At 42.2% G+C, this 13,125-nt stretch overlaps 1 long non-coding RNA gene across 1 annotated transcript in view; it reads left to right on the top strand.

The window, feature by feature from the left end:
* The window catches only part of LOC125136017 (uncharacterized), a 37,062-nt gene extending 24,621 nt beyond the window's left edge, over nt 1–12,441 (top strand). The window contains exons 3-6 of the long non-coding RNA XR_007137091.1: nt 712–799; nt 2,134–2,244; nt 9,989–10,404; nt 11,945–12,441. This is a non-coding gene — a long non-coding RNA (uncharacterized LOC125136017). The remainder of the gene's footprint in view (nt 1–711; nt 800–2,133; nt 2,245–9,988; nt 10,405–11,944) is intronic.
* The last annotated feature ends 684 nt before the right edge of the window (nt 12,442–13,125 follow it).

The following is a 13,125-nucleotide window of genomic DNA, read 5'->3' as shown; positions in this document are numbered from 1 at the left end:
TTATTTATTTTTATTTCGCTTGATCCCAGTGGGATCTTTAAATCTGAAAATATCTTCTTTTATAAAGTAAATACTATAACATTATTTGTTTATTGTATATCTTTAGTTTTCTTTTTTCTGGAATTCCAATTTGACATTTTTTAATCTCATGGATTTATCCTTTATCATTCTCTTCATTTTTTTCCTCATTGTCTTTTTTCTTTGTGTTTATGTTCTTGGAGGATTTCTTGAGTTGATATTGTAAATTATACATTCGGTTTGCTACACCATAAATCTACTATTCACGGCTCCCAAAGCATTTTGAATTTTGCTAGCTGTGTCTTTCAAGAGCCAGATCTTGTCCCCGTTTCAACTAAGTTCAACCAAGCAACTTTCTCTTGAAATTCATTCGGAAAATGAATCTGAATTTTTCTCTCTGAGAATTTTTCTTTTTTCCTCAGAGGAAATTTTTCTTACAAGAATATATTTGCCCTGAAGTTTCAAAATGGTCCCCTTCTTGTGTTTTTATTGTTGTTGTTCACTATGGTGATTTTCTGTCTTTTTTGAAAAGCCAAGGTAGCCACAATTTTGTACCTAAGAAAAAGGCAAAATTTCATTTAATTTCTTTTTCACTTAGGTAAGTATGTAAATGGAGTTACTGAAAAATAATTTCATGTCTGGGATAGTCCCTGATTTACCAAGAATTCTATGTTGATTTTTTTTTCCTTTTAGAACTTCAAAGATGTCAGTCCATTGTCCTTCTGCCTGCATGATTTCTGATGAGAAGATTCCTGTGACTTTTGTTCATCTTCTTCTATAGGTAATATATCTCTTTCATTTGGAGGCCCTTATATTTTTGGTTTATAACAATTTGAATATGAGATGCCTTGATTTTTTTCCTGCTTCATATTCTCTGAGCTTCTTGGATTTGGTATCTGTCATTCATTTTGATAAAAAACCATGGCAAAATATTTTTTCCCCATCAAAATCTCATTTCTTCTTTAAGTCATATATATCTTAGACCATTTGATATTTTCCTATAGTTCGTAAGAACCCTTCTTTATTTTCTTCACTCTTCCTACCTTTTGTATTTCATTTTGGATAATCTCCAGCTCCAAGTTTAGTGTTTCTTTCCCTGACCATGTTCAGTCTACTGAGGAACCCATTGAAGGCATTCTCCATTTATAGTGTTTTTCAATTCTAGCATTTACTTTTGATTCATTATAAATACCACCTTTCTGCCAAAGTTACCTCTCTGAACTTATGTCCACTTTTTGCCTTAAGGTCTTTAGTATCTTTTTTTTTTTTTTTGTCTTTTTGCCTTTTCTAGGGCCGCTCCTGCAGCATGTGGAGGTTCCCAAGCTAGGAGTCTAATTGCAGCTGTAGCCACTGGCCTACGCCAGAGCCACGGCAACTCGGTATCTGAGCTGTGTCTGCAACCTACACCACAGCTCATGGCAACGCCGGATCCCTAACCCACTGAGCAAGGCCAGGGATTGAACCTGCAACCTCATGGTTCCTAGTCAGATTCGTTAACCACTGTACCACAACAGGACTCCAGTCTTTAGTATCCTAATAACAGTTATTCAAATGCCCTGTCCAATAGTTCCAGTATGTTTATTACATTGAAATCTGGTTCCAATGATTGCTTTGTCTCTTCATAGTGTTTTGTCTTTGCTTTTAGTATGTGTCATAATTTTTTGTTGTGGTTGGAAGGCAGATATCTTATGTAGCAGAGTAGTTAGTGAGGAAGATGTATTTTTTTAATGTTTAGAAACCAACATGCCTGTTCTCCTTTTAGGTCTTAAAAGCTGGAGAGAAGGTGAATTAATCTAGTTAGGAATTGAGTTGTGTTTGATGTTTGTTGTTACTATAGTTACCTTGAGTTCACCACAGGCACCATATTCTTCTACTGAAATTTGTGTGAAGGGCATAGGGTTCGGTAGAGGTCATTTTCTCAATTTCCACATTCCTTTGGTTTTGGGTTTCCTTTGTGCTCTGTCTTGAAGAGAACGCTCTTATACCTCTCTCAGCTATATTCTCCTATGACTTTGACTTGACATTGTAGAGTTGAGAATGGATTGTGGGGTGAGGGTTGGTTCTCTGATACTCTTAGGAAACCTCACTATTAAATGCTCCATTCCTGGCTCTCAGGTCTATGGCCTTGCATGTTCTCTGGCTGCAGTGTGTGGACCAGCAAGCATTCCTGCCTCACCTACCAGGGGTAGAGCTTTTTTGGATTCCTCCTTCCACCAGAGTCCTAAGGTAAAAAAATTAAAAAAATAAAAATAAAGAGCACATCCAGGAGTTCCTTTCGTGGCTCAGTGGTTAACGCACCCGACTAGGAACCATGAGGATTCCGATTCGATCCCTGGCCTCACTCAGTGGGTTAAAGATTTGGTGTTGCTGTAAGCACCTCCTGTGTAGGTTGCAGATGCGCCTTGGATCTGGTATTGCTGTGGCTGTGGTGTAGGCTGGCAGCTGTGGCTCCAGCTCAAGCCCTAGCCTGAGAATCTCCATATGCTGTGGGTGAGGCCCTAAAAAGCAAAAAAAAAAAATTTAAAAGTTAAAAAAAAAATAAAGAGCACATCCAACATAGCCACACAATCTGCATGACAATCAGGATATTTCTTCATTCATTGAAAGTAGCCATGTGGTTATTTGGAATCATATAGGTCATCAAAAACCCGCCCTATTTTATTTGAAAGCAGTCATGTTAATTTGGCTTAGGAGTTTTACAGAGAAAAAGTAACTTCCCCCACCCCCAACACACACACATGGGTGTTTCTATAGCATTTATCTGGCTCCTTGTATTGTTCCCGTGCCAGGGACAGTATTTGTGTATCTACAACCCCCAAGGTAGAGTCCCTGAAATCAGGCATGATGTCTCAATGACCTTATTTTCCTACTGCTGAGACGAATATCTGAAACTCTATAATTGCTTGTTTAACGTTCCTGAATGTTTCTGGATCATTCAGTGAGATGATCCATTTTGTGAGAGCCCCTTGATTTTCCAGAGAGCTCTCTCTCAAGAGCTGACCAAAGTCTTCTTCCCACGATGTGATCTGTATTATACCATAAAAAGCGATGCAATTTAGATGTGCTCTGAGGAAGTCTGGGGCGTGTGCCCAGGGGATGTGTGTGTGCTCCGAGATGCCTTATTTCTTTAGCTGGTCTTCCAGGTTTAACAACTATGTCTCGTAGTTGGGAGCATTTTTAATGCCTAATGATAAATACCATTTTAATTTAAACTCTACCCGGCAAGTGGCTTATATTAAGTGAACAAATAGAAGCAGCCATGGAGATGAAGAACAGTGACTGCCTTTATTATGGGTGCTCAGTTCAGCAGACGTGATGCTTGGAGAGAATCTTAAATAGACGAGCAAAGTGAAATCCCTTCAGCTCATCTGTGGAGTCAGTGAGTGTGGTAATCTGTGTGTGACAGAAGCCTTCACAGCTGCTCCTCAGCAGTGCAATTTGACTTGGGGATTTGTTTTCCTTATAAGGCTCACTGGACTCTCCATAAGGCGTGAAAGAGAAGAGTTTGACCCTGACTTGCAACAAGTAACTCTTTAGGTGCTGATTTCTGCTGCATTAGGGTCTCAATATGTGTGTAAAGACTGGGTGGTCAGGTTTCATGTGGAAGATGAAATCTGATTATTACCTGCTCCTCTGTGCCCTCCCGCCCCCCTCCCTCCACCATATCATAGATTCACAATACACTCAAGCTGCTGATTTTAATATCTCTGTAGATTGAATAATTTTTTAAATCTTTTTTTTAAGGCTGCACCCACAGCCTATGGAAGTTCCCAGGCTAGGACTTGAATCAGAGCTGCAGCTACCAGTCTACACCACAGCCACAGCCACATCAGATCTGAGCCCTGTCTGCTACCTATACTGCAGCTCACGGCAACAGCGGATCCTTTAACCCACCAAGCAAGCTCAGGGATCGAGCCTGCATCCTCATGGATACTAGTGGAATTCTTATCCCGCTGAGCCACAAAGGGAGCTCCCTCTGTAGACTTAATACCACTGACTTGTAGGTCAGGTTACAAGTTTATTCTTGTTGGGCTTACTTTGTAGTTTTACCGAGAGAGGGAGGGTTGTGCTATGGAAAGCGAAGAAATACCACGGGCTTTGGAGGGAACCAGAGCTAGGTTCAAATCCTGGCTCTGCATTTTCTACAATTATGACCCAGCTCAAGGGATATAATCTTTCCGTACAGTCTCTCCTCTGAAATATAGCAGCAGACAGACTAGGCCCATTTAATTCTTATGAGGATAGAATGATGTATGATGAGGATAAAATAATCTATGCAAAGGATGCGAAGGGTCTGGCTCTAGAAAAGGGGGATTCAGTGGATGACAGTTGCTATTACCGTTATCACTATTATTTATCTTTATTACTTGCTTCGTGAACTTGTTTTCACCTGTTCCCTGTGACCCTGGTCCCATAGTCTCAGCCATGTGCGTCTGACTCCTCCTTGTGCTCAAATCCTTCACTTGGCAAGATGCTCAGCACCTTAGCTTCCAGATGTCTGGACTTTGCCTTGGTCCTTGCTTATAGCTTAGACCCCAGTGCAGGCTTTTATTCTTCACCCACGTTAGGTGAATGCTCTCAGTCTATCTTACTGAGTATATGTGTGGCTGTGTGATTTACTTTGGCCAGCACAGTGTAAGCAAAAGCGGCACCTCACTGCTAGGCAGAGCTCCTAACATGCAGATGCCATTTTCCTCTCTCTGTGATCATGGAGCCCACAGCAGCATGGATCTTCCCAGGGCTTAAGTCCTTGAGTGACTGTGATGAGCAGAGATCCATTGATGACCAGGACAGAGTTGGTGTAAGAAGTAATCCTTTCCAGGAGTTCCTGTTGTGGAACAGCAGAAACGAATCCGACTGGTATCGTGAAGATGCAGGTTTGATTCTTGGCCTCACTCAGTGGGTTGCGGATCCAGTGTTGCCGTGAGCTCTGGTGCGGATTGCAGACACAGCTTGGATCACATGTGGCTGTGTCTGTGGTGTTGGCTGGTGGCTGTAGCTCTGATCTGACCCCTCGCCTGGGAACTTTAGAGTGCAGCCCTAAAACACCCCCCCCCCCAACACCCACACCCATACCCACACATAGAAAACAAAAAGAGAGAGAGAGAGAGAGAAGTAAACCTTTTTATTGTAAGTCGAGGACTTTTAAAATTTGTTACTGCAGTATAACCTGGCTCATCATTATCACTATAAGCCCTATCCTTAAATTCTCGCCCTGAGTTAGAGTTGTCTTTAGCTGCCAACAGCCCCATCATCCTACGTGGATCTTTGCTTCCTGTCAAGTTGCTCTGCAAATATGATAACCAGCTATAACTGAAAAAATAAAAATCATTATAAAACAAGCAAAGAAAAAAACACCAATAACCATCAGATGGGCGAAGGAAGGCCAGCAGTTGATGCTTCTGTCAAATCCATGCCTGCTTAGGCTACCTCCTCCTCCTCCTTATTGTACTTGACCACTAACCTGCTAAAACCTGCTCTATCCTGTCACATAAAATTGTAACACACAGTCATAAAGAAAGCCAAGGCTGCAAAGGGTGACTCTGGGAAGTGTCAGTTCTTCCACGTTCCTTTCATTTTCTGCCTCCCAGTCTGCGCTCACTACTCAAACTTGTCATGCACACATAATTCCCTATAGAGAGGCTGGGGCTGGGCAAGGTGGGGTGTGGGTCTTGGTGCTGACAGACAGAAGGTTGCATTGCCCCTCTGGAGCCACTATCCTCTCTCCAGCTATATTCCTTGTGGTGAGCAGAGGCAGTGTCCATCCTTGTCTGCCTTGGGAGCTACCTGTCTGCCTTCCTCACTAATACTGGCTCACTTCATCTCCATATACAGCCTCAAGCCTGCTTTCCAGGTCTCATCACTTTGGGGGGGATTGTGTGGGCACCTGCCTACTTACTGGGTTTGGCATCATCTGTCTTGCCTTGCCTTCTGCCTCCTGGGCTTCTTTCCTATCCCTGAGCTTTCCTTCCAGCTTTTACCCAGGATGCAGGGTCCTTCCAGTCTAAAATCTGCTTCATTCTCACAGTCCTAGGGATTAGAACCAGTACTCAGAGCTGGACTTTTTGGCCTGAGCCCTGTTTCTCCCTGTCTCTCCCTGATGTTGGTTAATTAGTTGTCATAAGAAACAGAAGCCATCATGAGCAAAAAGGGGGTTTATTGTGAGGATAAACAAATTTTGGAAGCCGAAAAGGAAGGTCTTTGGAAACCAAGGCAACTCTCAGGACCAGTTTCTGTCTTGATATCAGCTTCTCATGGCCCTCAGGGTTCCTCTCATAGGATCTCTATGTTTTAGCCACCTACTACTGTGTAACAAATGACCCCAAAACATATTGGCTTAAAACAAGACTATCTTATTTCTCATGGTTCTGTGGGTTGACCAGGCACTTCCTTGGGGCAAGTACCACCAACTGGTGCCCTGGGATAGCTGGAAGGTCCAAAATGTCCTCCCTCACAGGGATGGCAATCAGTACGGGCTGCCAGCTAGGTGCCCAGTAAGGTCCAATGGTCAGGCCTTTGGTTTTACTTTACATGATACTGCTTTCATCCTTAATGGTTATCCATATGTTGTTTCACAGGATGTTTTCATTAGTTAGCACTTTCCTAGGAAGTCTTCAGCACTCTCCTTCTATCCGTCACAGTCTGAGTGCTTCTTCTGGTTTGTCATTGATTGTCTGAGCAGGCAGGTGCTGTTCTATATTTTACCTCTGCTGGGCCAATTACAGTGATTTCAAAGGACGTGCATGTGGCTGACAAGTCCCATTGGAAAGAAAATTCTTCCAGATTAACAATAAATTGATCTGATTACCCAATCCTGGTATCATTCAGAAGAAAAAAATGCAAGGCTGAGGTGGAATGGCAATCTTTATTCGTATCAATCAGTGAGAGAAATGGCGAGTGTAGGGAAACTTGAGGCGAGGAATGAGAAATCTCTGCTCTCACTGCAAAGATGTTACTGCTCAGAGATGTGCAGGACAGGTATTTAGGAAATGTTAAGAATATCACTGACTTACTGGTTTACCCTTTTGTAACAGTGCAAGGGCCTCAAGACCTTAATATTTGGAACAGAGATGGGAAGTGGCTTTGCTTTCTTGTTAGTCACAATCAAGTTATTTTTATACAAAGAGATCTGTTCCAATTGTTTCAGCCTAATGAAGAGCTGAGGAAGAATAGTAAATTCCGTCCGTGACCCGCAGTAGGCTTGGTGTGTAGCTTAGTCATTCCACCTGGCAGTGGTGGTGGAAGAATAATAGACTCACTCAATAAAGACAAATAGTTTGCACTTAGTGAAAGCATAACAGTTGCTCTTGATCTATTACCTCTGTGCTAAAGACGTATCTGATCCTCCCAGGCAAAGTTACTCCTTTCTTTTCTCATAGTGCCTTGGATATACCTCTGTTAAGGGATTTCTCAAATCTGTTCAGTCAATCAAATATTTATTCAGTCCTTATGAGATGTCAAGTTCTGTACTAAAGTGCATTAGCAGTGCCTTAATTCATAGTCTATTCCTACAGCTTTACGTCCAGCCTTACCTACTCTGTCTTGGGCTGGTGCTCTCAGGAATGTAATCCTCATTCCCAAGAAATTTACAGTCTGGGAGGATTATCACCAATGCTGTGGGTTAAAGACCAAGAAGATACTACTTGTCTTTATTGGAAGAGACCTCATTTTTGATTCTGATGGTTCATCCTCTATCACATGGTTCGGGTGAAATCCCATTTAGTCTAAATCCATTGTGGCAACCAGTCTTTGTTTTGTGGGGAGTCACGTGATTCAATGCTGACGAAAGAGACATAAAAGGAAGTTGGCAGCAGAGGCTTCCGGGGAAGATTTTTTTTCATTGATATCAAGAGGCACAGGAATGAAATATATTTTCATTTTTAGATTTGATGACTGGAAAGACTACATTTACTTGCTCCCCAGAGATGACCTCGCCCTCAGAGAAGTCCCCAGGATAGGAAGAAACTGGGTTCCTGAGGCTATCTTTCAGTTGTTCAAATAACCCAAACTGGATACCTACAATAGATTGTCCATTTTGATGTATCATCAATATCCTTGATGCTTATGCTGCAACTGGCTGAGTGCTTCCCTAATGATATGGGGGGTGAAGTGGCAGAGGATACTTTTACTGCAAGAGAAATATGAGAAACACAGAAAGAGAGCTACAAAGGGCTATGAGAATTCAGGAGAAGGAGGGAATACCATTCACTTGGGTGAGGAGAGATAATAAGAAATCATACTTAATAGCAAAAGACTCACATGAGCACTGCGTTTAGACCATAGGTGTTTTGTGGTAAGTACGTGGCTTACAGGAAATTTTAAAACAGAGGTCCAGAGGAAAGAAGGATTTTCCTATAAAAGTCAATATTTACTTTTGTATACTTGGTTCCGGGGCTCATCTAGCAGCAGAGGGTGGGACTGAGGACCTCAGTGGCTTTAGATGGGACCTGGGGTTTTCTTAAGATCTGCTGCCCTCATGCGGGTACCCTAGCTGGTCCTGTGGGCATTTGACTGCTATCTCTATGAAGGGAGAAGCATTTGCTACACAAAAACTGTTGTATTTGCTATTGATAATACTTGAGAATAAAGTTTATTAGAATCATGGAAGCATACATCGGGAGGTTTGGGGTAGAATTTTAAAAAGAGTGTTTTCTTCCTGTCTTCCTCCCTTGCGTCCCTCCCTACCTGACCCTTCCCTTCCTCCCTCTTTCTCTTTCTCCCTCTCTCTTTCTTTTCTTAATTGCTTGCTTGCTTTCCTTCCTTCCTTCCCTCTCTCCCTTTCTTCCTTTCTTCTTTCTTCCTTTCTCTCGTGCAAAACCATGAACGGAAAAGGTGAGGAATAGACTATTTGAAGGCATTTGAGGGTTAGAAAGATTAATTTGGGGAGAAAGAGACACCTTAATCCTATGTCCAGGCAGGAGGATAGAGTTCATTGTGTGCTGAGGGCAGTGAGACTTTTTAATAAAATGAATGATGCCCTTGGAGTCCGCTGTCACACTTGGCCTCTAGGATCCCTGAGGTACTATACATCCCACATATTTACTTTCCCAGGCCTTCTGGAGTATAAGGACACCTTATGGGTAGGGAATCCTGTCATTATGTGTAATATACTATCAGATTTACCTACTAAGGTAGAGGACTGATTAAGATAAATACAGACAATGATCTCATCTTGGAAGGGATTCCTTTTGCAAAAAATAATAATTTTGACAAGAAGATCACCTTTTTTATCTGAACAATAAATATATGAATTTCTCAAAACTGTCGTGTTTGGCCAGTTCATCTGGTGAGAGAATGGAAAAAGGGAGGCATCCTTCATTTTTATAATCTGCAGCCCATCGTTCCAACCAAATCAGGAAGAAGAGTGCATGGAGAACACATTTGGGGAAAAAAAGTTATTTTCAAAACATCTGGAGTGGGGGACAGAGTCCATCGGCTGCATTCTGACAACATATGCAGATAAGATTTTGCTCTTGAGAAGCTTTCATTTTCCCCCATTGCCTATCACGTTTCTCTCACTGGCCAGTAGCAGCATGTGTGAATTACTTTTGTGGCTTAAAAAAATACAGCAGCAGAGTCATTAGCATATTGGTGTAAAGTTAATGAGATTCAAATGGCATGGCTAGTGATGTGCTGAAACAAAGCTCAGAGAAATTACCTAAACTGAATTGGCCCCCTTCCAGTCTTTCTGCTTGTTCTTCAGGTAACAAGTTGAACTAGGAGTTAGAATTGCTGCAGAAGGGAATAGCTGCAGAATCATTCGATAGGTTTGGAATTGTTTAACAAATGAAATCCAGCCAGAAAAAGGTAAACAGGAGGTGAATGCCTGTGGGGAAGAAGAGAACAGCCTAACTTTAGCACTCTTCAAAAGCTCGGAAGATTTTGTTAAATGTTTCATTTGGGAGGTCCGTCTAGCTACAAATATCAAGAAGAATCAAAAAGACTTTTTTTTCCCAAAATCAATACGCAGGTGTGAAAACCAAAGGGAAGGTTCAATGCACAATACATCTTCACTAAATGCCCGGAAGAATCTCAAGAAGTCCCACATGACGGATGTCCTTATGAGAAGGGGTGTCCTTTATAAGACATCAGGGTTGGTGTGCACAGAGAAAGGCTATGTGAGGACACAGACAGGAAGCAGCTGGCACCAACTCAAGAAGAGAGACCTTGTGAGAAATCAGACCTGCCCAAGTCCTTGATCTTGGTGGTCCAGCCTCCAGAAGCTGAGAAAAAAAATTCTGGTGTTTAAACCATGCAGTCTGGGGTAGTTTGTTACGGCTGCCCGAATGCACAGAAGCGATCCTCAAGGCCAGCAACATGGCATCTGTCAGACCATTTTCTCCTCATCCCAGTCTCTCTCAGGCACAAAAGTTTTCTGCTGTAAAGGTGAGTCCTCTGATATGAGCGTGATGAGATTAGGCCCTCCTGGATAATCCAGGATGAGCTTTCCATTTCAAGGTACTGAACCCCAACCCCATCTACTACAAAGTCCCTTTACCACGAGGCAGTATAGTCACGGGGGCCTGGGAATTAGTACAATGGCCCTCTTTGGGGGTGGAGGGACATTATGCCAGAAGAATAATGACATTTAGTCTTGAGATTATATGAATTCATAGACCAACCAACTGAGATTTTTTTCTTTAGAAATAACATTGATTTCACCATTCTGAGAGGGAAATTATTGCCATCTGAACAGTCATTGAGTAGAGACCCTTTCTTTTTTTTCTTTGTATTTTCTCATTTCCTTATTCTGAGGCCTACATTATCATGAAGATTTGTCTTGCACCCTTTTCTCCAGCCAAACGCAGAAGGAGTCATTCAACCCATGTTTGTGCCTTAGAGAGCTTTCTCTGCTGCGCCACTGCTTAGTGCCTTGCCTGCATTTATAAGAGTCCCATTACTTCTTTCTACCTAGTGAGTTCTGCCTTTCAACTGAGGAACTATTAGCCCATGCTGTTGCCTATAAGAGCTTCTCCTTCAAATTCTGAATGAACTCCACTGAAAAACAGCCCAGAATCTTTTTCTTTAGAAGCCTGGCACTGCCAAGGGAAATTCATGGAGTGGATTGCATGGCATGCTTGCTTTTTCGTGATCTGGGTCTCAGAAACTCTATTAAAAGTCTTCTAAGTATTATATCAGCTTCTGTTGGCACCGCAGATGATAACTTTGGTGAGAATTTACTTTCCACACATGCCAATTATAATATCAGAAATGTGCTGTGCTGAATTTTCATATTTGCATTTGATAGCTAGGGCCAGCTGGTAAATCTTTTCCACTGTGAATGAACTGTCACATGCATCTTTATAATCAGATAGTAAAACACACACCAAACACACAAGGCTGGAAAAATGCGAAGAAATACCAGACAGAAAACCCACTCTTGGCAGACTCACAATTGAACAGTCAATTGTCACTAAACATTTTGACCCAGAGGGTTGAATCCATTGATCACGTCTTCTTTTCACTCTGGTCAGAAATGATCCTGCTCATTCTGATGACGTCCTCTCACTCTGCAACACCTTAATACTCAGCCTTTGTAATCTGGAGCATTCTGGAACCATTCCCCAAACACAAAATGACAGTTTTTTTCCGAGGTATAAACACAGCCCTGAATCCATTACAACCTTTTCTGCTGTTTCTTTTCTTTCTTTCTTTCTCTTCTTTTTTTTTTTTTTTTTTTTTTTAACCCAAGGCATATGGAGGTTCGCAGGCGAGGGGTTGAATCAAAGCTGTAGCTGCTGGTCTACACCACATGGCATACGAGGTATCCGAGTCTCGTCTGTGACCTACGCCACAGCGCAAAGCAATGCCAGATCCTTAACCGACTGAGCAGGGCCAGGGATCGAACCTGTGTCCTCATGGATGCTAGTCAGATTCGTTTCAGCTGAGCCACCATGGGAATTCCCTCTTCTGCTGTTTCTTCTAGGACTTCAGCTGCTGCACCACCAAAGTTCTTCTGCTTCTAGAGGATGTAATAATAGTTCATGGCTCATTTGAAATCGAGTTGGCACAAAGCAAAGCTCTATGGCAGGAGCCAAATGTGGTGTCCCGGGTGGCATCTGGTAGTTTGAGAGCCACAGCAAAGACGTCAGGGACTGGAGGGCCCCAGGGGCTTTCCCCCAGGAGCTCAGCCTAAGCAGAAGGAAAGGAATGTGAACTCAGAGGGTTGTGGGGTTTGCGCTAGAAAAATTTGGATTTACATTCTGTTATTTCTGCTGTCAAATTCCTAAAATGCATAAATATCTTTGCAGTCACTCTATGAGAATTCTCTGTGTGGGATCAGATTATTATTATTATTATTTGCAAATCTAGAGAAAACAGCAGTGATAGAAGTTTAGCAAATATTTCTATCACCCTAAGTGGATTAAACAATTAGTAAGAGGTGAGGGAAGTGCTTTGGCTAGGGCAAGAAAGGGGAACAATTTCTTTCTCTCCTTATGTTTTACCCCAAGAGAAACTCACTCACTACTTGTAAGCACAGGTGATTACCTTTCATAATGTGGGTGGGCCTCGTCTAATCTGTTGAAGGCCTTAAAAAAACAAAGTCTGACCTTCCCTAAGCAAGAAAGAATTTGCCATCAGGCTGACTTCATTAACTTTATGTTAGATCAGAAATTGTGTCTTTTTAAAATTTTTTTTATTTTTCCTTTTTAAGGCCTTACCTGCGGCATATGGATGTTCCCAGCTTAGTGGTTGAATCAGAGCTGCAGCTGCCAGCCTACACCACAGCCACAGCAACATGGGATCTGAGCCGCGTCTGTGACCTACACCATAGATCACGGCATTGCCGAATCCTTAACCCACTGAGTGAGGCCAAGGATCAAACGTTTGTCCTCATGGATGCTAGTTGGGTTCATTACTGCTGAGCCACAATAGGAACTCCCAGGAACTGTCTTTTGATAATTATACTTTTAATGAAAAACAATTTTTTTTTTTTTTTTTTTTGCTTTTTAGGGCTGCACCCACGGCATATGGAGGTTCCCAGGCTAGGGATCTAATTGAAACTACAGCTGCCGGTCTACACCACAGCCATAGCAACGCCAGATCCCAGTTAATGAAAAATTTTAAGGTTTTGTTCCCTCCAGGCTATCATTATGCTTTGTTAGG

The sequence above is a fragment of the Phacochoerus africanus genome, chromosome 9, assembly GCF_016906955.1.
Source record: "Phacochoerus africanus isolate WHEZ1 chromosome 9, ROS_Pafr_v1, whole genome shotgun sequence".
Lineage (NCBI taxonomy): Eukaryota > Metazoa > Chordata > Mammalia > Artiodactyla > Suidae > Phacochoerus > Phacochoerus africanus.
Note: the sequence above shows the minus strand (reverse complement) of the source record. Positions and strands in the feature narration are given on the sequence as shown.